This window comes from Symphalangus syndactylus, chromosome X (genome assembly GCF_028878055.3).
Source record: "Symphalangus syndactylus isolate Jambi chromosome X, NHGRI_mSymSyn1-v2.1_pri, whole genome shotgun sequence".
Taxonomy (NCBI): domain Eukaryota; kingdom Metazoa; phylum Chordata; class Mammalia; order Primates; family Hylobatidae; genus Symphalangus; species Symphalangus syndactylus.
Genome location: NC_072447.2, coordinates 90,828,131 through 90,853,641, shown reverse-complemented (window position 1 = coordinate 90,853,641; position 25,511 = coordinate 90,828,131). Strand labels below are relative to the sequence as shown.

The window sequence follows — 25,511 nt, the reverse complement described above, 5'->3', positions numbered from 1 at the left end:
AGTGTTTTGAAGTTTTCAGTTAGAAGTCTTTCACCTACTTTAAGTTTATATTCAAGTGTTTTATTCTTTTAGACGCTATTGTAATTGGAATTATTTCCTTTTCTAATAGTTCATTGTTACTGTATATAAACATAACGGTTTTTGTATGTTAAATCTGTATCCCACAACTTTACTGAATCAGTTTATTAGTTCAAACAATTGTTTTGTGGAATCTTTACAGTTTTCTAGATATGAGATTATGTCAAGGTAAATTTCTTCTATAACTGATCTGTTGAGACTTTTTAAAAAAATTCTGAATGGATGTTGAATTCTGTCAAATGCTTTTCCTGCTTCTATTGAGATTATAATGTGGTTTTTATACTTATGTTAATGTGTTATATTACATTAAGAGATTTGCATATATTAACCATCCTTGCATATGAGGGATGAATCCCACTTAGTTGTGGTGTATGATACTTTTAATATGCTATTGAATTTGGTTTGCTAGTATTTTGTTGAGAATTTTTGCCTCTTTGTTAATCAAGGATTAATTGCTCTTCAGTTTTCTTTTCTTGGAGTATCTTTGTATGTCTCTGGTATCAGGGTAATGCTAGCCTCATAACATGAATTTGGAAGTATTTCCTCCTCTTCTGTTTTTTGAAAGTATGAGAAGGATTGGTGTTAATTCTTTTTTTAGATGTTTGGTAGAGTTCACCAGTGAAGGCATCTGGTCCTGGACTTCTCTTTGCTGGGAGTAGTTGATTAATGATCCAGTGTCTTTCCTGTTTCAGTTTAGTGCCTTTTCATTATGACTTGAAAAATTCTATTTAGCATTTCACTGGTAGATTGGATGTGGAGTAGAGATAAAGAGAAAAGTCAAGGATGACTCCAAAGTTTTCAGCCTGAGCAAGAGGAAGGATGGAGTTGCTGCCATCTGAAATGGGGAAGTCTATAAAAGTGGAGCAAATTTTTAGTGAGTTCAGCTGTGGATCTAAGTTCATGATGTTTGTTAAATATTCAAGTTGAGTTGGATTTCAGGGGAGAAGTCCAGGATAGAAATACAAAATTTGGAGATCATCAAGAAAGAGTGTATATTTAGAAGAGAAGGACTGAACTCTGGAGAATTGTTAGAAATCATAAAAATGAGAATAAACCAGCAGATAACACTGAGAAGAAGAGAACAACAAGGTGGGAGGAAAACTAGGAGAGTATGATGTTTTGGAAGCCTAGAGAGGTGACCAGTTGCATGGAATGTACTGATAGTTCAAATAAGATGGGGACTGAGAATTGACCATTGGATTTTGCAACATTGAGGTCATTGGTGACCTTGACAAGAGCAATTTCAGTGGAGTGGTAGGTGTAAAAGCCTAGTCGCAATGAGTTCTATAAAGAATGGGATGAATGGAATTGGAAACTAGAAATCAAGAAAACTCCTTTGAGGGATTTTCTTCTAAAGGAGGCAGAGAAATTGGGCAATAGCTAGAGGGGGCTACAGGGACATCAATAGACATTTTTTTTAAATGTGAGAAATTATAGCACATTTCTATGCTGATTGGAACTGATCCAGTAGAGAAGGGGAAATTGATAGGGCAGGTAAGAAAAGAATTACTGGAATGACATCTTTGAATAGGAAGAAGGTATGTATTCTAGTACACAAATGAAGGAATCTGCCTTACTTAGGAGTATGGATAATGACAAGAGCAGAGGCAGGATATGTGTGTATTCTTGCAGTTAGGTCAGTTGGAAGTTATCTTCTGATGCTTGTAGGAAATCTCTCCTTTAAAAAATTCATCATTATGGAAGTTCCAAAAATTTATGAAAGTATAGAGAATAGATTAATGAACCTAATAGATTAATGAACCTCCATGCTCTCATCACCCAACTTTAACAATTATCTGTTCATGACCTATATTTTGTTCTATAGCCCCCTCTACACTCTTTCCCCTCCCCAGATTATTTTGAAGTAAATCCCATGTATCATATTATTACAACTCTAAGTATTATATTATATTCCTCTAAAAGATGGTGCTTTAAAAAATATAACCACATCACCATACCTAAAATATTAACAATAATTCCTTAATATTATTATATGTCCAGACCACGTTCCAAATTCCCCAGTTGTCTTTTTATAATGTTTGTTTGAATTGTGGCCCACATAAAGACCATGTATTGTGATTGACTGATGTGTCTCTTATGTCACTTTTAATCTATAGATGCTCTTTTCATCTACATTACCCAGTTTATTTCTTGATAAAACTGAACTATTTGTCCTGTAGAGTTCCCCACAGTCTGTATTTTGCGATTGCATCCCCATGGTGACTTTCAACATGTTCTTCTGTTCTCTGTAATTCCTCATTCAGAGGTTTGATGAGATCTGGGTATAATGTTTGCAAGAATACTTTATAAATGGTGGTGTATACTTCTATCAAGAGGCACATAATGTCCAGTTGTTTCCCTTGTTGGGATGTTAGCAGCCATTGATAATTTTTGTTTAGATCTATTAATCAATTGGGTGTTTCTGGAATTAGCAGGAATATTTGTAAAAAGAGAAGCATTTCCTCTTTTCTTTTAAGTTATACTTTTGTGCAGTTCAAAGTTTTGTTTGGATTGCTTTAATTTTCTCAGTGAAGTAGTAAGTGAGGGTATCAGAATGAAGAGAGATAGGAAATATTAGAGATTTTAGGAAGAGAAGGTGTGAAATAGACATCTAAATGAGAGGCAACATGATTGGACTAGAGAGATTTAGTATGATTGCTAGGTAGCAATAAGAGCACAGATGAGGTTCGTGGTCAAGAATTAGTAACTAAGACCAATAAGTGTGGTTGTATGCTTTTTAAAAACCACCTTCACCTGTATGGAGGTAGGTTAAAGTAGGGAAAGGACTGGCTTTAAGCAGGCTTTGGTTTTGGCAGCTGAACTCAAGCAAGAAAAAGGCAAGAATATTCAGGACATACACAAGGGAGTGATTATGGAATTTACATCAGGTAGAGGGGAAAGAGGACATGAGAATGATAAGGAACTGTAAAAAGCTCATAGGGTCCAAAGAATGCATATCTTTTAAGGTTGAAGAATTATAAAAGCCAGGGTGCTAAAAGGAATGTGCTGGAGAGATGAAAGGTGCTGATTAGATAGTGGAATGTTTAAAATTGAGATTATAGACAGGGAATGAATATAAGAGTGGCTGAAGAAAAGTGGTGGATAGCTCCCCGGAAGAGAGGAGATCAAGGAAATAAGAACCCAATAAATCTGAACATTTATTAATACATATTGATCACTAAGTATTATGACAGTCACTAGGCCAGAACCTAAAGTCCTCAAGTAATGAGTAGTATAACTCAATAAGAAGGAATAGTAAAATATAAGCTCCACGTGGACAGGGAATTTTGTCCAGTTTTATCATTGTATCCCTAACCCTTAGAATAATAACTGGCATATAGTAGAGTGTTCAATACATGATTGCTTTATGAATGAACAACTAAATGACTGAATGACTTGAAATTCAAAGCTGGGGGCGTTTAAGGAAGACAGAAGGATAATGGCCTGGAAGTGGTAATGAGGTGCAAATAGGACATCTAACCCAACTTTAGGACCATTGATTTGAGGAACATGGGAAAGAAAGCAGTTGCCATTTGGGCTTTAGGGGAAGCAGTGTCTTCATTGGAAAGCTAAAGTTCTTAGAGCAAGTAGGTGAAAGGAATATTTGGAAAAGAGGTTAAGGATATAAATATTTTTTCTGATGATGGACTGTAAGTTATAGTAGACACTGCAGGAGAGTTTCAGGAAATGGGGAAGGGTGGGAAATAGGGTCAAAAAATAATGTGCAGAGTTGCATGGGGAATAAAGTGTAGGGATTTGGGATTTCTGGACTTCTTTAGTTGACTGAAATAAACAGAGATAAAGGACATAATTATATAATTCTAGTAATATCAAAGCAGGTAATGGTTGTGAGACTATGAGTGTGGGGGTTGGGGGAGAGAGAGATGGGGGTCCTGCAAGGAATGCAGAAAGCTATGAGGCCAGTTCTTCATTCGTGTACTAAAAAGAACAAGGCCAGGGAACAGGGGATAGCTCCCTCCTAATTCCTGGAGCACAAGGGGCTCTGGATTCCTTTTTGAGTCCTGTGTATCATAGGGTTGAATGCCAGAAATCTCTTTTGACTACTACTAAAGGAGAACATCAGAGAAAAAGAGATATTTCTTGCATATGAACTTTGTGCTTCAGCCATACTTGAATTACTTGAAGTTCCCTCAGTACACCATGTTCTCTTATATCTTTTTGCCTGCTGATCCCTCTTCCTGGTTTATCTCCCATCCAACCCCCATCTATCCAGAATGCTTCTACTCATTCTTCACGACTTAGCTTAAGTATCTCTTCCATGCAGTCTTTCTTCCTTTGCATATTTAAGGAAAATTTAGGGACTTCCTCCTGTTGTATTCCTTAGTACTCCATAAATATGTCATCCTCTTGACATTTAATTTTTATTGAATTTTTACTGGGATAGTGTGGATTCACATGCAATTGTAAGACATGATACAGAAATATTCCATGTACCATTTACCCAGTTTACCCCCATGGAACATCTTGTAGAACTTTAGTTCAGTATTACAATAAGATTGACATTGACACAATTCACCCATGTGATTCCAATTTCCCTAGTTTTATCTGTAGTTGTGTGTGTGTATTTGTTCTATAAAATATTATACGTGTAAGTTCATGTATCCACTACCACAGTCAAGATACAGAACAATTTCATCACTACAAGGATCTGTTTTGTTGTCCTTTTGTAACCACACCTACTTTTCTCCCACCTCTCTTACTTAATCTCTGACAACCACTAATCTGTCCTCTTTGTCTAAAATTTAGTCATTTCGAAGTATTATAAAAATGGAGTTACAGTATGGAACCTTTGGGGATTGTCTTTTTTTCACTTAGCATAATCCTTGGGAATCCATTCAGGTTGTTGCATGTATGTATAGCTCATTCCTTTTATTGTTGAGCACGGTTACATTGTATGGATGTATCATGGTTTGTTTATTCATTCACTAGTTGAAGGAAAAATGGCTCCTTTCCAGTTTTTGGCTGTTACTAAGAAATCTTCTATTTGTATACAGTGCAGGTTTTTGTGGGAATGTAAGTTTTCCTCTCTTTTTTTTTTTTTTTTTTGATATATACTCAGGAGTGGAATTGCTGAATATAGTGGAAGGACCAGGGACTCAAAGGGTAAGTCCATCTCCTATTATCAGGAAGGCAAAAACTTTCCTGAAATCCTCTCACTATCACACTTTCCCTTCAATCTCATTGACCAGAACTAGTGGCAATGGAGGCTGTAAAAAAGGAACAAGCTTAGATATTTCGAACAAAATTTGGATTCTGTTAGCAAAGATTAAAGGGATATTTGTGATGAAATTAACCGTGCCTGCTAAAATGTCAATGTCTCAGAATGAAAGAAGCTGAATAGAAAAAAATTTTATCATAGGAATAATAGTGGGCTGAATGGTGGTCCTCAAAAAGATATGTCCATGCTCTAATTCCTGGGATCTGTGAACATTACTTATGTGACAAAATATGTAATTAAGTTAAATAAAGATCTTGCTTATCGGTTAAGATACAGGCAGAAGAGGAGACATAGACACACATAGAAGAGAAGATGACGTGAAAAGGGAGGCAGAGATCACAGTGGTGTGGCTACAAGCCAAGAAATACCAAAGCCTTCAGTAGCTGGAAGAGTTAAGGAATGGATTTTCCCCTAGAGCCTCTGGAGGGAGCGTGACCCTGCTGACACCTTGATGTAAAACTTCCGGCCTTAGGCCGGGAGCGATAGCTCAGGCTTGTAATCCCAGCACTTTGGGAGGCCGAGGCGGGCGGATCACGAGGTCAGGAGATCAAGACCACGGTGAAACCCCGTCTCTACTAAAAAATACAAAAAGTTAGCCAGGCGTGGTGGCGACGCCTGTAGTCCCAGCTACTCGGAGAGGCTGAGGCAGGAGAATGGCGTGAACCCGGGATGCGGAGCTCGCAGTGAGCCGAGATTGCGCTGCTGCACTCCAGCCTGGGCGACAGAGCAAGACTCCGTCACAAAAAAATAAAAAATTTAAAAAATTTAAAAAATAAAACTTCTGGCCTCCAGAACCGTGAGAGAATAAATAGCTGCTGTTTTATGTAACAGCATATGTGATAATTTGTTATGGCAGCCACAGGAAACTAATACAATAGTTAAGAGCACTGACATTAGAGTCAGATCTGAATTCAAGGTCTTCCTTTGCCACTTATCGGAACTAGGAGTGTTCCTTTTGATCTCCTCCTCAACTCCTGACAAAAATAATTGCTCTGATGGTCATTATCTAGAAGTATTTTTTTCCCTGCTCCCCTAGTCCATTACTTCAGTCACTCCTATTTTTGTCTCTATAGGTTCAAGCCTTGCACACATGTTGAAAACTATTCTGAGTTACTCTGGGCAGGAAACCTGTAGAAAGCTCCTGCCTGTAAAGGAGTTTGGTACAGTACCAGGCTTCTGTCTTGCTGCTGATCCCTAATGCCTATCACAGGGATCCCATAATTACATAGCAACCTTTTGTGGCCTTGACTTTGGTCTAGGATTTTTGTTCCCAGTCAGCAAGCCTGGGTTTCTGGTCTCTGCTAATTGTTCTCCTAGATCTGACCCACTTTCTGGACCTAGGCTTCTTATCTTGGCTCATCATCCAGGATTCGGATGACGCAGTATCATTTCTGGAAGGGAACCGAGAGGTCATCTAATCTAACCCCTTCACTTTAGAGACAGAAACTGAAAACTTGACTTCATCTTTCTTCTTGGCTTCATCATATCTTCTGTCTTCTCTTGGCCTTAACTAACATCTTTTTTGAGGTCATATGAGAAAAAAAAATTCTGCTATACTCATATCCTTTTTCCAGTCTAATGAAATTCGCAGCCAGGCACTTACCCAATGCTACCAAGTCTCTAAATTACAAATGTCAGTAGCAAAAACTTTGTGATAAAGGAAATGGGATAATTCCTAACAAAACATTCTTACTGTGACAGTATCTCAACCAGATGATATAAAAGCACAAACTTTGGACACTTACTACTAGGCCTGTCATAACTAAATATACAACATGCTGAAAACATCTATTAAAATAAAAGCTTAGTAGTAGGAGAAAGAGGGAAAATTCCTCTGAAACTGTTAAAAATCTCAGAAGGGATGAATATTCCTTCAGAAAACAGCTTGAACAACGTTGTGTACAAGTCTACAACATTGTAGTTATATCAAGGCCATTCTAAAAGAAAAGTTAATGTGTATAAACATATAATCTTAGCTACTAGTGACTTCTAGTTAGAAGAGTAATACCAAGTGGAATATTTCATTTTTTAAGAGTTCAGTAAAAAGATTTTCTCCTGGTGGAGAAGAACCTATTTATGGGAGTACTTACCATCTTAGCATATTGTTATCTTTGCTACTACCTTTTGTCACTCTCCTCTACTTGTAAGAAGCAAAGGATATAAGGACTTATGATTGTTGCTTGGCAGTGTCAGAAAGGCAAACCAAACACATCTTTGAGCTTAGCAGGAAGCAATTAAAATCAAAATTACCTTTGTCACTCTGAGATAGATGTAGGAATCAACAAACAGACCTGATTGTAATTAGGTGGTTAGATCAGGCAGTCCAGGTGGCATACATCAGAGTAGACAGGATTGGAAAGAATAAATTCTTTCCCTCTCTCTCTTTCTCGAAATATATATATATTTCAAATATATATATATTGGGCAAAGTTTGGAAAAGTCAGGTAAGACAGGTATATTCAAACATAGACTATAAGTTCCCACATAAGATTTGTTCCTTGGAGTGCAGAGTGCACCTACAGAAGAAACCTTTGTCCACTTTAGTCTTATTCCTGTACTAGGGTATAGCAGATAATAGTTATGATTTCTTGACTAATCACTATTTGGTGGGCACTGTCTCAAGTGCTTTACATGTCTTATTTAATCCTCATGACAGCCCTATGGAGTACAGACTGTTATTCTCACTTTAGAAAAGATGAAACAGAGATAAAGGATAAGTCACTTGCCCAATGTCGCACAGCTAGGAAGTGTGGAATCTGGAATTTCAATGCAGCAGGCTCACTACAGAGTTGTTTAAGCTGTTAACCACTGTGTTAGATTATCTCCTATATATAACTATGCCTTTGACCATCCTCGGTCTTCTCCTACTCTGACTCTAGCACTTACAATAGCAGCCTCTGACAATTTATGAAGTTTTCAGTGCATACAAACAAAATCTCTAACCACCCAGACCCTGTTCTTAGGCCAGCCTCAGCATCAAGAGGCTAAAACTCTGAATGCTCAATGTCTATTCCTGCTTAGACTGATAGGAGCCAGTTAGAGCCTGGTCTTGTGTTGTATTAAACACCTACAGAAGTCCTACCACCCAGGGTCTGGCCCTACATGATTCTCAGTATGAATAAAGGAATCTTTCAACAACTGGAAGCTTGTTTCTATTCTGGACTATGTGACATTCACAGAAAACTTTCAACCAACCAGGAACTCTTTCATGGGCAGCCTAACTGAGAGGTTTTTTTCTGGGATAGCCACATCTTCCATAGAAGTGTCTGAATTCCAAGGACTTATTTATAATCAGGTTATCCAGGCAGAGAGAATGACATGTAGGAAGGCCTTAAAAGAGAAACCGAAAGTCAAGTATGACTAGAGCACATAGCAAGATGGAGAGTGGTAAGTGAAGTAAGTGAAGAAATTGGAAAAAAATATACTGTTTCTAGTTACAGAGTTTTGAATCAGGCTGATTGTGTTTGAATCCTGGGCTCTGATACTAATTATGGGGCTTTGCACAAGTTACTAAGCTACTTAAAGCCTCGATTTCCTCATTTGTACATGGGAAAAATAACAGTACCTACCTCATAGTGATGGGAGGATGGCGTAAGATTGCGTGTAAAGTATTTTGTGCTTACATCATAGTAAGTATTCTTATGAATATTACACAGTAACACACAAACACATACATGATATAGATGTAGATATGGATGTAAATAAAGATAGAAAGAGACAGAAAGACAGAGTGACAGAGACCTGATATCTTGGGGTCTTAGAGTGCCTTGTGATCCATGGTGAGAACTTGAAATTTCATTCTAAGGTAATTGGAAGCTATTGAAGAGGTTTAAGGAGAAATATAACAAGACTAGGCATGTATATTAAAATATTACCCTAGCTGTACTGTGGCAATAGGATTGGACTGAGGCAAGTGTAAGATATGGGGGGACCAATTGGGTGTCAGTTACAATTGTCCAGGGAAAAGGTGGTGGTATTTCAGACCATGATAGTGTCAGAATGAATAGAGATAACGGTAGGAGAGGGGACATATTTGAGATCTATTTAAGAAGTAGAAGGGACAGTGACTGGTGAGCACTTAACAATTTCTTTTTCTCTTTTTTCTTTTCCTAATTTCCCCTTTTCCACCCCAGGGAATTAAGGAGAGATGACTGAAGAACAGGACCAATAGTTGACAGATCGTGTAGGACACTTTGTGATGCATCTTAGATCCAGGAGAGTTTTTTTTTTTTTTTTTTTTTTTTTTTTTTTTTTTAACACAGAAGTGATTCCTGGGAGCTAGGGCCTGGAACAGGGTCCTTATGACTCTGATCGGTGCCCTATGCTGCTGTGGCTGAGCTGGTATCCAAAATGCAAGACAAAATCCTCCACATTCTTCCCTCTCTTCACCTCAAGAAGAAGAAAGGGGTCTCTTTTGGAGCCACAAGCTGTACAGAGAGTTTAGGGGAGGGGTGATGCCAGCACTCCCTTAGCTGCTCCCACTGATGTCTCAGTAAGTCATATGCGCCCTCAGACCACTGTTTCTGGGCCCAGTTCAGCACTAGGACTTAAGAGTTGTAGTCCCTGTGTCCTAGACTACCTATCAAGTTTGCTTAGAAATCCAGAGCACTTTGGCCCTGGGTGGCAAGATCTGCACGAACTCAAGTTCCACCCATTGGGATACAGGATTCCCCTCTGGCTAGGACTGGTTTAAATGCTCCCTCTGTGGGTGGGTGTCAGCTGAGTCTTATTCTGTTTTCCTTCCTGCTTTAACAGGACAGTACTGAGTTTGATGCCTCACAATTGTTGTGCTCTCCCTTCCCCAGTGCCCAGAGATGCTCCACTCCACACTGCTGCTGGGGAGTTGGGGAGAGGTAGTGTCAGTGATTCAAGGTGGTTTTTTTTTTCTATCTCTTCAGTATTTCTCTCAGTAACATGGAGTTAAAAACCAGGTACTATGAGGGCTCACCTGAATTTTGGTTCTTATATGGGTGTTTTTTTCTGTGTAGATAGTTGTTAAATTGGTGTCCTTGCTGGGAGTAATGTGCAGCGATTGGTGGAGCCTTCTATTCCACCATCTTGCTCCACTCTGGGTACCCTTTAAATAAAGGAGGGATAAAGGAAGAGAAGAAGGAATGAAGGAAGAAAGGAAAGAAGGAGTCAGGGGCCCGGGTTATGGGATCATTCTACAGCACCAATCAGTTTACAGAAATCATTTAGCAATTCTTAGTTTATTTTATGGAATTTATTCATAATGAAATTACATATTTCAAATAAAATTCCTTATTTAGATATGATGCTTTTGTGTAACTCCTTAGCTTTATCCACTAACTAATAAAGTACTCAATATTCTCTTTGACCAATTTTCAATCAATCGTTTATGCATTTCACTGAGCACTTTATAAAGATGCATGTCATAAACCAGTTTGCAAGTGTTATGCTGCATTTTGGTGATAATAAACATCTGCCATCCCTACTTAGTTAATGAAGTTAGATATTGGAAATGAAAGTTTTGTTCAGGAGTCATAGAGTGAGAGAGGGGGGAAAGAAAAAGTTCAAGGTATAAAGAGATAAGAAGTGATGGCATAAACGCAGAAAGAGGAGTAAAGTGTTTAGAGCATAGATAATTCATACTCATAGTGTTTTATTAAAGTATTCTGAGTATGTTTTTAAAAAGATCAGATGGCCATACAGTACACATATATGTTTTTTTCCAGAGAAAATTTAATATTAGATTTCAATTGCACATGTTCTATCCCATAAGGAATTTCTGACTCTTCTGACTGTTCATAACTTGAGTATCCAATTTGTTGTTTCTCTCTTTGAATGTAGCTTGACTTTGGAACTCCTGGTGTAGAAAAACTCTGCAAATAAGTGAAAAATATCAAATGTAACTAAATGGCATTTAATAAAATTTTTATTCTCATTCAGATATGCTTATGTTTAGTTATTTTAGAAATCTATTTAATCACTCTCAGAAAACTGTAGTGATTTAAAACAACACATGAAAATATCTTATTTTAGTAAAATAATTCCTGGCTTCTTTTAAATAACCATTAAATACTTGTAAAATAGTTTCTTCGTACTGATTTAGATATTGGGCAATCCAGCTTCCATACTAAAGTAAAAAGCAAACATTACAGGAGAAAATTTACATAAGAAAAACAAATATTTCTTTTTTTATCATACTATAGTACCAAGGTCCACACTCTAGTATTGCACAATTATGAATGTTAGTACTGTACTAACACAAAATTAAATTTGTTGCTTTTATGAAATATTCCATTTGTCTTTTTTGTATGATCATATGCACACATTTTAAAATACATGACTAATTGTTTTCACAACATATGTTATCATAACATTATTTATGTCACATAACCAGAGTTTTGTCTCGGCATAGAATTGTTTTATGATAGAGGTTCGTGCTAAAACTTAATTTCCCCAGCATAACATGTTACTTTTTGGCAATTAAAAATCTCCATTCATAAATTTACTTTTCTATTCCAGGGACCATAAGGAAACATGTCCATGAACATTTAAAAATGTCATTTTAAAACAGATCTGAGAAAGTATGAATACTGTAGGCCTTTATTTTTTTTTAATTTTTTATTTTTTTTATTATTATACTTTAAGTTTTAGGGTACATGTGCACAATGTGCAGGTTTGTTACATATGTATACATGTGCCATGTTGGTGTGCTGCACCCATTAACTCGTCATTTAGCATTAGGTATCTCTCCCCCCACCCCACAACAGTCCCTGGAGTATGATGTTCCCCTTCCTGTGTCCATGTGTTCTCATTGTTCAATTCCTACCTGTGAGTGAGAACATGCGGTGTTTGGTTTTTTTTTACTGAATGGAAGTTTTTTTTTTTACGTTTTATTTTAAATTCAGGGTTATATGTGAAGGTTTGTTATATAGGTAAACTGTGTGTTACAGCGGTTGGGTGTACAGATTATTTTGTCACCCAGGTAATAAGCATAGTACCCAACTGGCGGGTTTTTTTTTATCTTCTCCATTCTACTCTCCACTCTAAAGTGATCCCCAATGTCTGTTGTTCCCCTCCTTGTGTCCATGCGGTCTCATTGTTTACTTCCCACTTATAAGTGAGAACATGCGGTATTTGTTTTTATATTCCCGCATTAGTTTGCTTAGGATAATGGTGAGAATTTTTTATGTTTACTGAAAAACATTATACTGGCTATCTTCTCCATTCATACAAGAATGGTTCAAAACTTTAAAATATATATATTTGTTGCCCACCATTTTGTGGCAGGCACTGCCTCTGATTAGAGATTAGAAGGTGTTTCAGAAGGAGTTTGGGGAATTATAGTCAGAGAGATAGGCAGACCACTAGGAGAGTATTAGCCTGGAAGTGTTCAGGAAACATTAAGTATCAAATGTCTATAGAGAGATCAGATAAGGTGAAGTCTTAAAATAGGCTTTTGGATTTGATATCTAACATATTACTGGGACACTCAGTGAGAGCAACTTTAACAATGTGCTTTAACAGAATGCTGAGCTTGGTTACCATGTATCCTTGAAATAAAAGTACAGTGAGAGCTTTGTTGGGGAAAAGTTTAATTTGTTAGCAGAGACTGAGATGAACCTTTTCCATGGCTTTTCCTAAGGAACTTTAGGCACGTTCTTTCTTGTCTTGGGCACTATCTTTCCCTTACCAATATCCATGTCACTTCAACTTTTTGTCTAATTTTGCCTCTTCCACCTCCAATCCTGCCCCTACTTCTTGGAAATTACTACCACTATTTTTTGACTGAGGTAGCTACAAAAAACAGCTCTGACTCACTTCTTTTTTGAGTCTGTTATCCACCTCTTGTAGGAATATTGCTTTTCTTTTGGTGGCTATAATTAAGGGTAATACTGATACACACACTGCACCGCAGGTGATTGTGTCACCCCTGTCATTCTCTCTCACTACCCTCTGAGCTTTTATTTTGTAGTACTTATCACAATTTTTAATTATATACATATTCACCTGTTTAATATATGTTTCCCTCCACTATAGTATAGTTCCATAGGTCAAGACAATAACGTTTTTCATCATTGTTTAAATACCACAGGTCTTGGCACATACTAGGCACCAGTAGGTTTAATGAATTGGTTGAATGAATAAAAAGGTTACATTCCTCAATTAGTTTTATTCAGTTTTAAAAGATTATCTGTCCCAGGCTTTCTATAACCTTTAAGGGTCACCATTTTTCCCCTGTTCACCTAGTCTTCTAGGAGAAAGCTGAGCTATTCAATTTTAGTCCTCTTTAAAGGGTAAATTGTTGATTATGTGGACACACATTGAATGACCCCCTCAATGAGCTACATCGATTGCATAAACCCCTTCTCTGAGCATAGGAAGAACCTGTGACTTGCATCTGGCCAATATGGAGAAAATGATAGGGAATATCAATACAATAGTTACTCTCTTGAATACATTGTTATTTAGGACTCCATCCTAGCAGAATGGAGCTAGCCATTCTTCTGCTGGCCTTGAAGAGATAAACTGCAATGTTGTGAGAGGGTCTATCAGAGGGCCCTGTAGCAACTGCAAGTGGCTTCTAGGAGCTGACAGTGGCCTTTAGATGACAGCTAGCAAGGAAAAGGGTAGGAAAGAGAATGAAGTTCTATAGTTGCAAGGAAGTGGATTCTCCCAACAAATGCATGAGCTTGGGAGAGGACCCAAATTCCAGATGAGAATGCAGTCTGCTTGACACCTTGATGACAGCATTGAAAGACCCTGAGTGGAGGACCCAGATAAGCCATATTCAGACTCCTGATTCATGGTGCTATAGTTTGGATAACTGACCCCTCCAAATCTCATGTTGAAATTTGATCTCCAGTGTTGGAGGTGGGGCCTAGTGGGAAGTGTTTGGGTCATGGGGGCAGATTCCTCATGAATGATTTGGTGCCATTCTCTCAGTAGTGAGTTCTCAGTCCATTAATTCCTATGAGGGCTGGCTGTTAAAAAGAGCCTGTCACCTCCCTGCTCTTGCTTCCTTTCTCACCATGTGATTTATGTACATGCCAGCTTTCCTTCATTTTCTGCCATTAGTGGAAAGAGATTGAGGCTTTCACCAGACTCCCGGTCATCTAGCCTGCAGAATCATGAGCCAAGTAAACCTCTTTTCTTAATATTACCTAGCTTTAGGTATTCCTTTATAGCAAAACAAAAACAGACCAAGACAGAAAGTTGGTACCAAGGGTGGGGCATTGCTATAAAGATACCTGAAAATGTGAAAGCAGCTTGGGAACTGGCTAATGGACAGAAGTTAGAAAAGTTTGGAGCTCTCAGAAGAAGACTGGGAGATAGGTGAAAGTTTGGTACTTCTTAGAGATTGGTTGTGGTTGTGAGCAAAATGCTGATAGAAATATAGACAGTAAAGGCCATGCTGATGAGGTCTCAAATGGAAATGAGCAACTTAATGGTAACTGGAGAAAGGTCAGTGTGACACTATAGCAAAGAACTTGGCTGCATTGTGTCCATGCCCTAGGGCTTTGTGGAAGGCTGAACTTAAGAGTGATGATCTAGGGTATCTGGTGAAAGAAATTTCTAAGTAGCAAGGCATTCAAGAGTGGCATGACTACTTTTAACAACTTTCAATATTATCTGGGAGTAAAGGGATGAACTAAAGTTGAAATTTATGATTAGAAAGGAAGCAGAGTGTAAAAATCTGGAAAATTTGCAGCCTGGCCATGTGATAGAGAAGAAAAGAGTGCTTTCAGGAGAGGAATCCAAGGATGTTGTGGAACTACCACTTACTAAAGAGATTACCATGACTAAATGGAAGCCAGGCGCTAATAGTCAAGACTATGGGTAAAAGGCCGAATCACAGACCCAGAGGCCTGAGAAGACAGAATGGTTTTGGGAGCCAGGCCCAGGTTCTGCTGTCCTGTGCTGTCTCAGGATGTTCCTTCCTACATCCCCACTGCTTTGGCTCCAGCTATGGCTTAAAGGGCCCCAGGTACTGCTCAAGCTACTGCTCCAGAGGACACAAGCTGTAAGCCTTGGTGGCATGCATATGGTGTTATATCCACAAGTGCTCAGAATGCAATAGGGGTTGGAGCCCCCACAAATGGTGCCTACTAGGGCAGTGCCACCACCCTCCAGACTCCAGAATTATAGAGCCCCTGGAAGTGTGCGACTGCAGCCTCGTAAAACTGTAAGCATTGGACTGCAACCCATGAGAGCAGCCACGTGGGTGCACCTAGCAGAACCATGGGAGTGGGGCTTCTTAAGGTCTTCAGAGCCCACCCTGCCTACCAGTGTGCCCAGGATGCAGGACATGGAGTCAAAGTAGATTATTTTGGAGCTTTAAGATTTGATGTCTGCTCTGCTGGGTTTTGGAATTGTGTAGGGCTTATTCCCCCTTTCTTTTGGCCAATTTCTCCCTTTTGGAATGGGAATATTTACTGAATGCCTGTACCACCATTGTGCCTTGGAGTTAAATAACTTGTTTTTTAATTATACAGGCTCACAGTTGTAAGTAAATTGCCTTGAGTCACAGATAGGACTGAACTTTAGATTTCTGAGTCGATGCTGGAACAAATTAAAGTTTTGAGGAACTATTGGGATAAAATTATTGTATCTTGCTTGTGAGAAGAACATGATACTTAGGGGTTCAGGGGTAGAATGCTATAGTTTGGATATTTGACCCTTCCAAATCTCATGTTGAAATGTGATTCCCAGTTTTGGAGATGAGGCCTAGTGTGTCATGGTGGTGGATTCCTTATGAATGGCTTGGAGCCACTCTCTCAGTAGTAAGTGACTTCTTCCTCTATTAGTTCTCATGAGAGCTGATTGTTAAAAAGAGCCTGAAGGCCGGGCGCGGTGGCTCACACTTGTAATCCCAGCACTTTGGGAGGCCGAGGCGGGCGGATCACGAGGTCAGGAGATCGAGACCACGGTGAAACCCCGTCTCTACTAAAAATACAAAAAATTAGCCGGGCGTGGTGGCAGGCGCCTGTAGTCCCAGCTACTCGGAGAGGCTGAGGCAGGAGAATGGCGTGAACCCAGGAGGCGAAGCTTGCAATGAGCCGAGATTGCGCCACTGCACTCCAGCCTGGGCAACAGAGCGAGACTCCGTCTCAAAAAAAAAAAAAAAAAAGAGCCTGGAAACCTCCTTGTATCCTCTGTTGCTACATGATCTCTGCACATGCCAGCTCCTTTTTTGCCTTCCACCATGAGTGGAAGCAGCCTAAAGTCCTCACCAGAAATAGATGCTGGTGCCATGTTTCTTGTACAGACTGCAGAACCATGATACAAATAAACTATTCATTTTTATAAATTACTCAGCCCCAGGGTTTTTTTACAGTAACACAAAATGGACTAAGACACACAGAAACTGTGAGATAATAAATATGTGTTTTTATAAGTTGACAAGTCTGATAATTTGTTATGCAGCAATAGGGAACTAATACACAGATCAAAACTGATTCTGAAGCCACCTACATTTAAGCCCGGCCAGTTTCCCCTCTATATTCTCAATATTACCCTTTCCTCTTTTCTTACTGAGGTTTTCTCTTTTTGAGTTTCCACATGTATTGACCCAAAATGAGTTCAGTGCCACTCTCTCTTATTTAATTCTGTTAATGATTTTACATGTCCCATGAAAGTTTTTTTTCAGTTCTATCTTTCATCACTTGTCTTCATAGATGGTATATCTTTCCTAATATATGCTAAGTACATTAGAAAAACCTGCTTTTATTCAATCACACAGCTGGCATTTTGTCTTACTGCACAATCAAAATCCTTAAAACTACAAATCTGTGTTTCCTTAATTTATCACTGTGAGGTCACTCATTAATTCACAGTGCAGTTTTTTGGGGGAATGCTATTTTGCTATGTGGTCAACCAAAAATGTCCCCCTCTCAAAAGAACCACAACTTATTATGTTAACAAATACCAGTTATCCTTTTTTGGTGAACTAGCTCCATTTTTTCTATAATTCATTGCACTTATCAAGAATATTCATAAAGATAACTTTCTGCTGATACTCTGTTTTGCTGTTTTCTCTGATTGATGTTTTTAAACACTTCTACAAGGAAATACTTTGCATTCTATGTTATTTGTTAACATGTCTTATAGCTAGTGATCAGTAATTAGCTAGTGTTCAACATTAGCTTGAGCAATGTACTATTTAATGTATTATTTAAGTGGACTAAAACACAAAATAGCAGTTGCCTTGCTAAATTATGGTAATTTAATGACATCAAAAACATAAGACCTGTCTCATCTCTGGGTTAACCAGTCTAATGGCATTTAATCAGTTTTCATTTGATCTGAAATCTCCTTCTAAAGATTCAAATTTAAATATACATTATGCATACTTATATATAAGTATGTTAATACATATTAAGTATCATATATACTATACATTTGGTTCATATTTCCTAATCCCATTTTACAAAATAAAATAGTAATGACAGTGAGTCATATAAACTAAATTTCCTGAACATTTGTCTTGAAGTTTTGTCTAATTCTGCCTGACATAATTTGTCTAATTCTATCATATCATTTTGCTATAGTGAGGTCTTAGTATTTATTATATAACCTTTACTTGAATTATTACGTTGATAACCATATATGGAGATTGAGATGCATAATAGATACAAAGAGTGGCTTCATTTGCGTGGTTGATAAATGCTTGTTCCCATAATTTGCTTAGGTTTTGTTGTTCCTTGAGAGCCACATCAATTATAATATGGGTAGACGTAAAGACTGTCCTGTTTGGACTCATGAATCATAAGGCTATTTTAAATGAAAAAAAATAAAATAAATATTATAGGATACTTTAAAAACTCAATCATAAAGTGTTACGTGTTATGAAATCGAATGTTATGACTATATTCTGTGGGAAGCGAATAAATGAAGTCATTCAGAACTCACATTAGATTGACATAGCAGACACAACAAAATAATGGCATTCTCATAAAACTGAAATAATGAAACAATTCTCTTTTTATTCTATTTCTCACTCAAACTAGGGTTCTTGTTAGGGAATATTTTCTGTGTTCTTTCTCAGGATGTCTGAGAAATTACTATGATACTTAAATAAATGAAGTACAATTTTTAAAATCTTACAGATTAATTTTAGTCAGTACTGAGTTTTTTCTCAGGAAATGTGTAAAAGAGCTATCTTCTGCTCTAATATAAACACAATTATGTAGACATTCACAGTAAGAAACATTGTTATCTCTGTGTTCCGTTCCCTGAAACCCTACCTTCTACCAAAAGATAAGTACATAAAACTATCTACTAAAATTATTCCCAAATAACATTCTGCTTTCTCTCTTTTTAGTATTTACATGCTTTGACATCTCTTTTAAGATAACTTACTTGTAATTTATTCCAGAGAACCAAGGTAGTGGAGATACAGTTCTTCTGGGAAGGACCCTCTGAAGGGATGAGCTCCAGAGATTCTGCACATTGATTTTTTGAGGGAAGAGAAGAAATGGTTAGCCATGATTTTAGGGAAATTTGAAATATATAATAGCTCACATTAATTCTACATTCTAATCTTTAAATATAAAGATAGCTCCAGGACTAATCTTTGGAAATGACAAATAAAGGTAATTGCTAAAGGGAAAATGTTTATATATTATGTTGACCATATAGCAAGTCTCTTTCTATTTCTATCTGTCTATTGTTTGCCTATCTATCTATCTGTCGTCTTCATCATCATCATCATCTGTCTATATAGGGATATCAAATGGCTCACTGAAGAGTAAGTGCAAATTGAAGATACGTTTCAGCCACCACTCTAAGCAGTAAGTGACCTTTCCATCCAAAAGGGTTAAATTTAAATCCCCCTTCCCATTGTCATAGTTTGAAAAACATGTATCTCTAGAGGAAACACAGAAGACAAAAATAACTCAGGCAGAAAATACTTAGGTTGAATACAGAGACCTGCAACATCAAATAGCCACAACATATTCTAGAGGGTTTTGGAGGGAAACTAATCCATACAAATCAACTGATAAAGACTTGGTACTTAAAGACCATACTCTGAGTCAATACATAAGTAAAGACTAACTTGCAGGAATATGGGCATTGAAGCAAGAATTTGGCATTTAAAGCAGACATGAGGCATATAATATTGGATCCAAACAAGATCTACACAGAACCTATTATTGTAGCCACACCAGTTAAGAGTATGTACATATACAATATGTATTGTATGTATGTCTATGTATATACGTATTATGACATGATCATTTTGATTGATTTTGAAATCAAATGTATTTTTATGTAACCACTTTGATACAGTTATTTTTCCATGAGGAAATTTGATGCAGTCTATAAAATAATTCGTTGCCCTTTGATTTAAAAAGATTAGTTTGTGAAATTATATACCATGAACTACTCCTAAGTTTCATCTAATGCCCACAACCACCCTTGAGGGGTAGAGATTCTTAGATTGATAATGATATCAAGGGTAAGACAGAGGTTAAGTATTATATGAAAAGACAAACCGATAGAAACAGGAAAAAAAGACAGACCCAGTATTTGTCCTCTGTTGTTTAGATACTCTTTTTTTGTCTTTCAGCTCTCCTTTTCTGCTTCTTTTCTGCAATCTTCTTTATAATAAAACAGAAAATTACAATAAAATAAGGAAAGAAAACCATGACTTTTGAAGTGTGAGTTCAACGAAGATTGGCAAGAAAGCTTCACATGTGCCTATGGCCGCTCCCTCTGACCTTTGCTTCCTGCTGTCATAGTGGGCAGAATCAAAGGTTCCAGACCATTCCATGTTCTTAAAGGGGCCACCTTTCCTTCCATGGTGGACTTAATTTCATTGGTCTAGGCTTCTTTCTCTTATCAGGCAAGAAAAAGTAGTATATCTTATGGGATGAAACAAGACCTATATAAAATTTGGGTTTGGGGGACCTAAACACAGACTCTTTAGCTTCAGCAGTGTGGATGTGTTAGGGAGGATTCTTTGGAAGCAGTAGGGGTCTCCAAATGTAGAGGGATGGCTGTGTGCCTCCTTTTTTTTTTTTTTTTTTACCAGTTTGGACCGAATTTAAACTTATTAATCCAAACCCAGTCCTCGATCCAACTAGGTAGATATAGAAAATTGTTTTAAGCAAAACTTAAAGATTAGAAAATTATAAAGTAGATGGCAGAGCCAAAGAGTAACAGCAATGGTGAGATTATTTTTGAGATCCGGTCTCAGAAAGAGTGGCGATGGTAGTGGCTATAAGAGTGTGGGACTCCAGTCATATGTGCACATGAGGGTACAGAAAAAAAACAGCAGCTAGTTAGTGAAGGCAGGTTTCTCTGGAAGTAGTGACCATATCAAACTCTGGAGGTAGGGTGACCATATAATTTCTTGTCCAAACCAGAACACTTATGAGAATGGCAGTGGCAGCTGTTAAGGTTTACATTAAAATAACAGGCAGAAGTGTGTAGAGGGAAATTTATAGCACTAAATGTCCACAACAGAAAGCAGGAAATATCTAAAATTGACACCCTAACATTGCAATTAAAAGAACTAGAGAAGCAAGAGAAAACACATTCAAAAGCTAGCAGACAGCAAGAAATAACTAAGATCAAGCAGAACTGAAGGAGATAGAGACACAAAAAAACCTTCAAAAAACCAATGAATCCAGGAGGTGGTTTTTTGAAAAGATCAACAAAATTGGTAGACCGCTAGCAAGACTAATAAAGAAGAAAATGGAGAAGAATCAAATAGACACAATAAAAAACGATGAAGAACAGACAAACGGAGAGCCAAATCATGAGTGAACTCCCATTCACAATTGCTACAAAGAGAATAAAATACCTAGGAATCCAACTTACAAGGGATGTGAAGGACCTCTTCAAGGAGAACTACAAACCACAGCTCAAGGAAATAAAAGAGGACACAAACAAATGGAAGAATATTCCATGCTCATGGATAGGAAGAATCAATATTGTGAAAATGGTCATACTGCCCAAGGTAATTTATAGATTCAATGCCATCCCCATCAAGCTACCAATGACTTTCTTCACAGAATTGGAAAAAGCTACTTTAAAGTTCATATGGAACCAAAAAAGAGCCCACATTGCCAAGATAATCCTAAGCCAAAAGAACAAAGCTGGAGGCATCATGCTACCTGACTTCAAACTATACTACAAGGCTTCAGTAACCAAAACAGCATGGTACTGGTACCACAACAGAGACATAGACCAATGGAACAGAATAGTGCCCTCAGAAATAACACCACACATCGACAACCATCTGATCTTTGACAAACCTGACAAAAACAAGCAATGGGGAAAGGATTCCCTTTTTAATAAATGGTGCTGGGAAAACTGGCTAGCCATATGCAGAAAGCTGAAACTGGATCCCTTCCTTACACCTTATACAAAAATTAATTCAAGATGGATTAAATGTTAGACCCGAAACCATAAAAACGCTAGAAGAAAACCTAGGCAGTACCACTCAGGACATAAGCATGGGCAAGGACTTCATGACTAAAACACCAAAAGCAATGTCAACAAAAGCCAAAATTGACAAATGGGATCTAATTAAACTAAAGAGCTTCTGCACAGCAAAAGAAATTACCATCAGAGTGAACAGGCAGCCTACAGAATGGGAGAAAAATTTTACAATCTACCCATCTGACAAAGGGCTAATATCCAGAATCTACAAAGAACTCAAACAAATTTACAAGAAAAAAACAAACAACCCTGTCAAAAAGTGGGCAAAGGATATGAACAGACACTTCTCAAAAGAACACATCTATGCAGCCAACAGACGCAAGAAAAGATGCTCATCATCACTGGTCATCAGAGAAATGCAAATCAAAACCACAATGAGATACCATTTCACACCAGTTAGAATGGAAATCATTAAAAAGTCAGGAAACAACATATGTTGGAGAGGATGTGGAGAAATAGGAATGCTTTTACACTGTTGGTGGGAGTGTAAATTAGTTCAACCATTGTGGAAGACAGTGTGGCGATTCCTCAAGGATCTAGAACTAGAATTACCATTTGACCCAGCAACCCTATTACTGGGTATATACCCAAAGGATTATAAATCATGCTGCTACAAAGACATGCACACGTATGTTTATTGAAGCACTATTCACAATAGCAAAGACTTGGAACCAACCCAAATGTCCATCAGTGACAGACTGAATTAAGAAAATATGGCACATATACACCATGGAATACTATGCAGCCATAAAAAAGGATGAGTTCATGTCCTTTGCAGGGACATGGATGCAGCTGGAAACCATCATTCTGAGCAGACTATCACAAGGACAGAAAACCAAACACCACATGTTCTCACTCATAGGTGGGAATTGAACAATGAGATCACTTGGACACAGGGCGGGGAACGTCACACATTGGGGCCTGTTAGGGGGTGGGAAGCTGGGGGAGGGATAGCATTAGGAGAAACACCTAATGTAAATGATGAGTTGATGGGTGCTGCAAACCAACATGGCACATGTATACCTATGTATCAAACCTGCACGTTGTGCACATGTACCCTAGAACTTAAAGTATAATTTAAAAAATTAATAATAACAGACAGATACTGGGACTGTCCTGGTCACCCTACTTTGAAGTCACAATTAGTGGACCCAAAGCTGAGCCTCCCCATGTTCTCCAGAAACATAGTCAATGTGACTCCCACTTTCTTCATCAGAAGAAATTTAACTTCCATGTCTTATTTCAAAAACCTTTGACACCCCCTTTTGGGTATTGTATAGGCACAATCAGGGATTCCGTTTTTCCACAGCCACAGTGAGGGGGATGCTGTGAGAATCTGGGACAGATGTGTCCAATGCACCATTAAGCCATGGTTCAGCTTGCAAATTTCAAAGTATAAATATGAAGTCATGTGAAGAGGGCTCATTAGGACATAAGTGTAGGAAAGTGAGCAGATTCCCATTTAAATTTATGATCAAATTGCAAAACATCATCTGCAGGCTGGGAAAAGTAACTAAATGAAGAGAAGTTTGTGGGACTCACTGATGACATTCCAAAGATCAAAAATATTGTGCACAGGAAGATATGAAGGTACATCTAATCTATGTGGAACAGCCTGAGTAGGAGCCCTGTGTATTTGAAGTAACAGGCAAAGCAGTTGCCCTGTTCATTCTCCTCCCTAATGCCAATGAAGTTTTTCCCATTGTTACAGAATAAAGACTGTATCTAGGGAAGCAATGCTCAGAACGAGGAGTACACTGAACAATGGAAGGCTAGATCTGGGTTTCTCAGATGAATTGAAGGCTTTAAAATTTATGATAAAGAATTTCCAGGAGTTCAACATCACTGCTCAGCCTATCCTACAATTACCTAATTAATTATTTTTCTACTCTCTGAGACAAATATTTCACTATCTTCTCTCTCTTAAAACCTCCAGCTTCTCCATGTTGTTTATTCCCAGATAACCTCACTTCTTATTTCACAAATAAAGTAGAAACAATCAGAAGAGAACTATTTCATCTTCTCACCACCAAATTTACCAACCTGTCTGCATCTGTATTAATACACTCTGCTGTGAATAAACTTTCTCTGCTTGTATAAAAGACACAGCCTTCCAAATGTTCTCAGGATTCCTCCTCTTCTTGCCTCCCCAGAGCCTTTACTCATGCAACAATTTCCATTTTGCCCTATATTTACACTTTCTTCTTTTCTATTGGATCATTTCTATTAACATATAGATGTGAATTCCATAAAAACCGTTAATTCCACATTTTCTCTTAGCCACTGCCTCATTTTTCTGCTGCCTATCATTATAAAACATCTCAAAAAAAAGTTGCCACCCTAATTTTCAACACTCCTTCACCACTCTTTCAGTTTTCAGTTTATTTCAGGCTTGCTTCTGTTCCCACCTCTTTGCTGAAAGTGCTTTTGTCAAGGTTATCAACCACCTCCATGTTGCCAAATCTAATAGTAATTGCTCTGTCTTCCTCTGATTTGATCTCTCAGTAGCACTTAATACAGTAGACCTTTCTGTATTTCTTGAAATACTTTCTTCTTTCTCTTTTCTGGTATGCCACCACACTCTCTGGGTTTTTCTCTTATTGCTATTTCTGATTTACCCTAATTCCTTTTATCAACCCAGCTACTCTTTCACTACCTGACCTCTAAATGTTGAAGCATCTAAGGGCTTGTTACTAAACTCTTTTTTCCTCTGAATCTATACTGTGGCCGTAAGTCCATTAACATGACTTTAAATAGCACCCATATCTTGATAACAAGTTTATATTTTTCAGCCCATGCTTGTCTCCTGAGATCTGTATTCACATATCCAACTGTCTATTCGCTATTTCCACTTGGATTTCTGATAGGTATCTCCAGTTAAACATGTCAAAATCAAAATTTTTTATCCTTTCTCACCACCAGCCTCAAACTTGCTCTGCCTCCCATGTTCCTTAACCATCCAGTTACTCAAACCAAAATATTTATGGTCATGCTTGATTTCTGTCTTTCCTTCATGCCCCATGTTCAGCCAGCCAGCAAGTTTTGTTTGTTCTATTTATAAAACAGACCTCGAAGCCCAGTTCTATCTCCATTGTCACCACTGTAGTTCAAGACATCATCTCTTTCTTAGACTTCTATCAGATTCTGGACTCTTCTTCCTACTTATAGTCATGGCCCCCTCCAAACCATTCTCTTTACAACATTTAGAATTATTACCATAGAGGCAGTGCTCCTGTATGACTTTCCACTGAACTGACAACAAAACCAAATATCTTACCGCATCCTACAAAGCCCAGCGTGACACATCTACCTTATCAACATTTCAGCCATGTTAAATTTCTTTCTTTGAAAATATCAAGCCCATTTTTTTCCTAAGGATTTTTGTAGTAGTTCTTCTCTCTGTTTAGAAAGTTATTTCCCTTTTTATATGGAAAGGTTTTTCTCAGCCTTTATTCTCAATTCAAATATCTCTTCAAAGTCTTGCCTAACTTTTCATTTAATGTTATCCATTCCCAAGTCACTGTTACATCATCCTGTTTTATTCTATTTATAGAATTTATCACAATCTGAAATTATTTTATTTACTTGCTTATTTGTTTATTGTCTTCCTTCTCTCTCTTCTTGAATGTAAATACTATGAGGACAAGACTCAATATGAGATACCACTGTTTCACCAATGTATAGAATGGTTTTAGGCGTATAGTAGGCATTCAATAAATTTTGTTGAATGAGTCAATGAATGATATCTACTGAACAGTGATGAGTGCATTTTTAT

At 37.7% G+C, this 25,511-nt stretch overlaps 2 long non-coding RNA genes across 2 annotated transcripts in view; one reads left to right on the top strand and one right to left on the bottom strand.

Annotated features, from left to right (window-relative positions):
- LOC134735952 (uncharacterized) overlaps positions 1-25,511 on the top strand; it is a 97,778-nt gene that overhangs the window by 14,650 nt on the left and 57,617 nt on the right. The gene's annotated exons all lie outside the window — the stretch shown is intronic.
- On the bottom strand, positions 10,769-19,985 carry LOC129475202 (uncharacterized). Its single transcript, XR_008654787.1, has 3 exons — positions 19,810-19,985; positions 18,647-18,729; positions 10,769-11,160 (listed from the first exon to the last, which is right to left on the bottom strand). It is a non-coding gene; the product is annotated as an uncharacterized lncRNA (long non-coding RNA).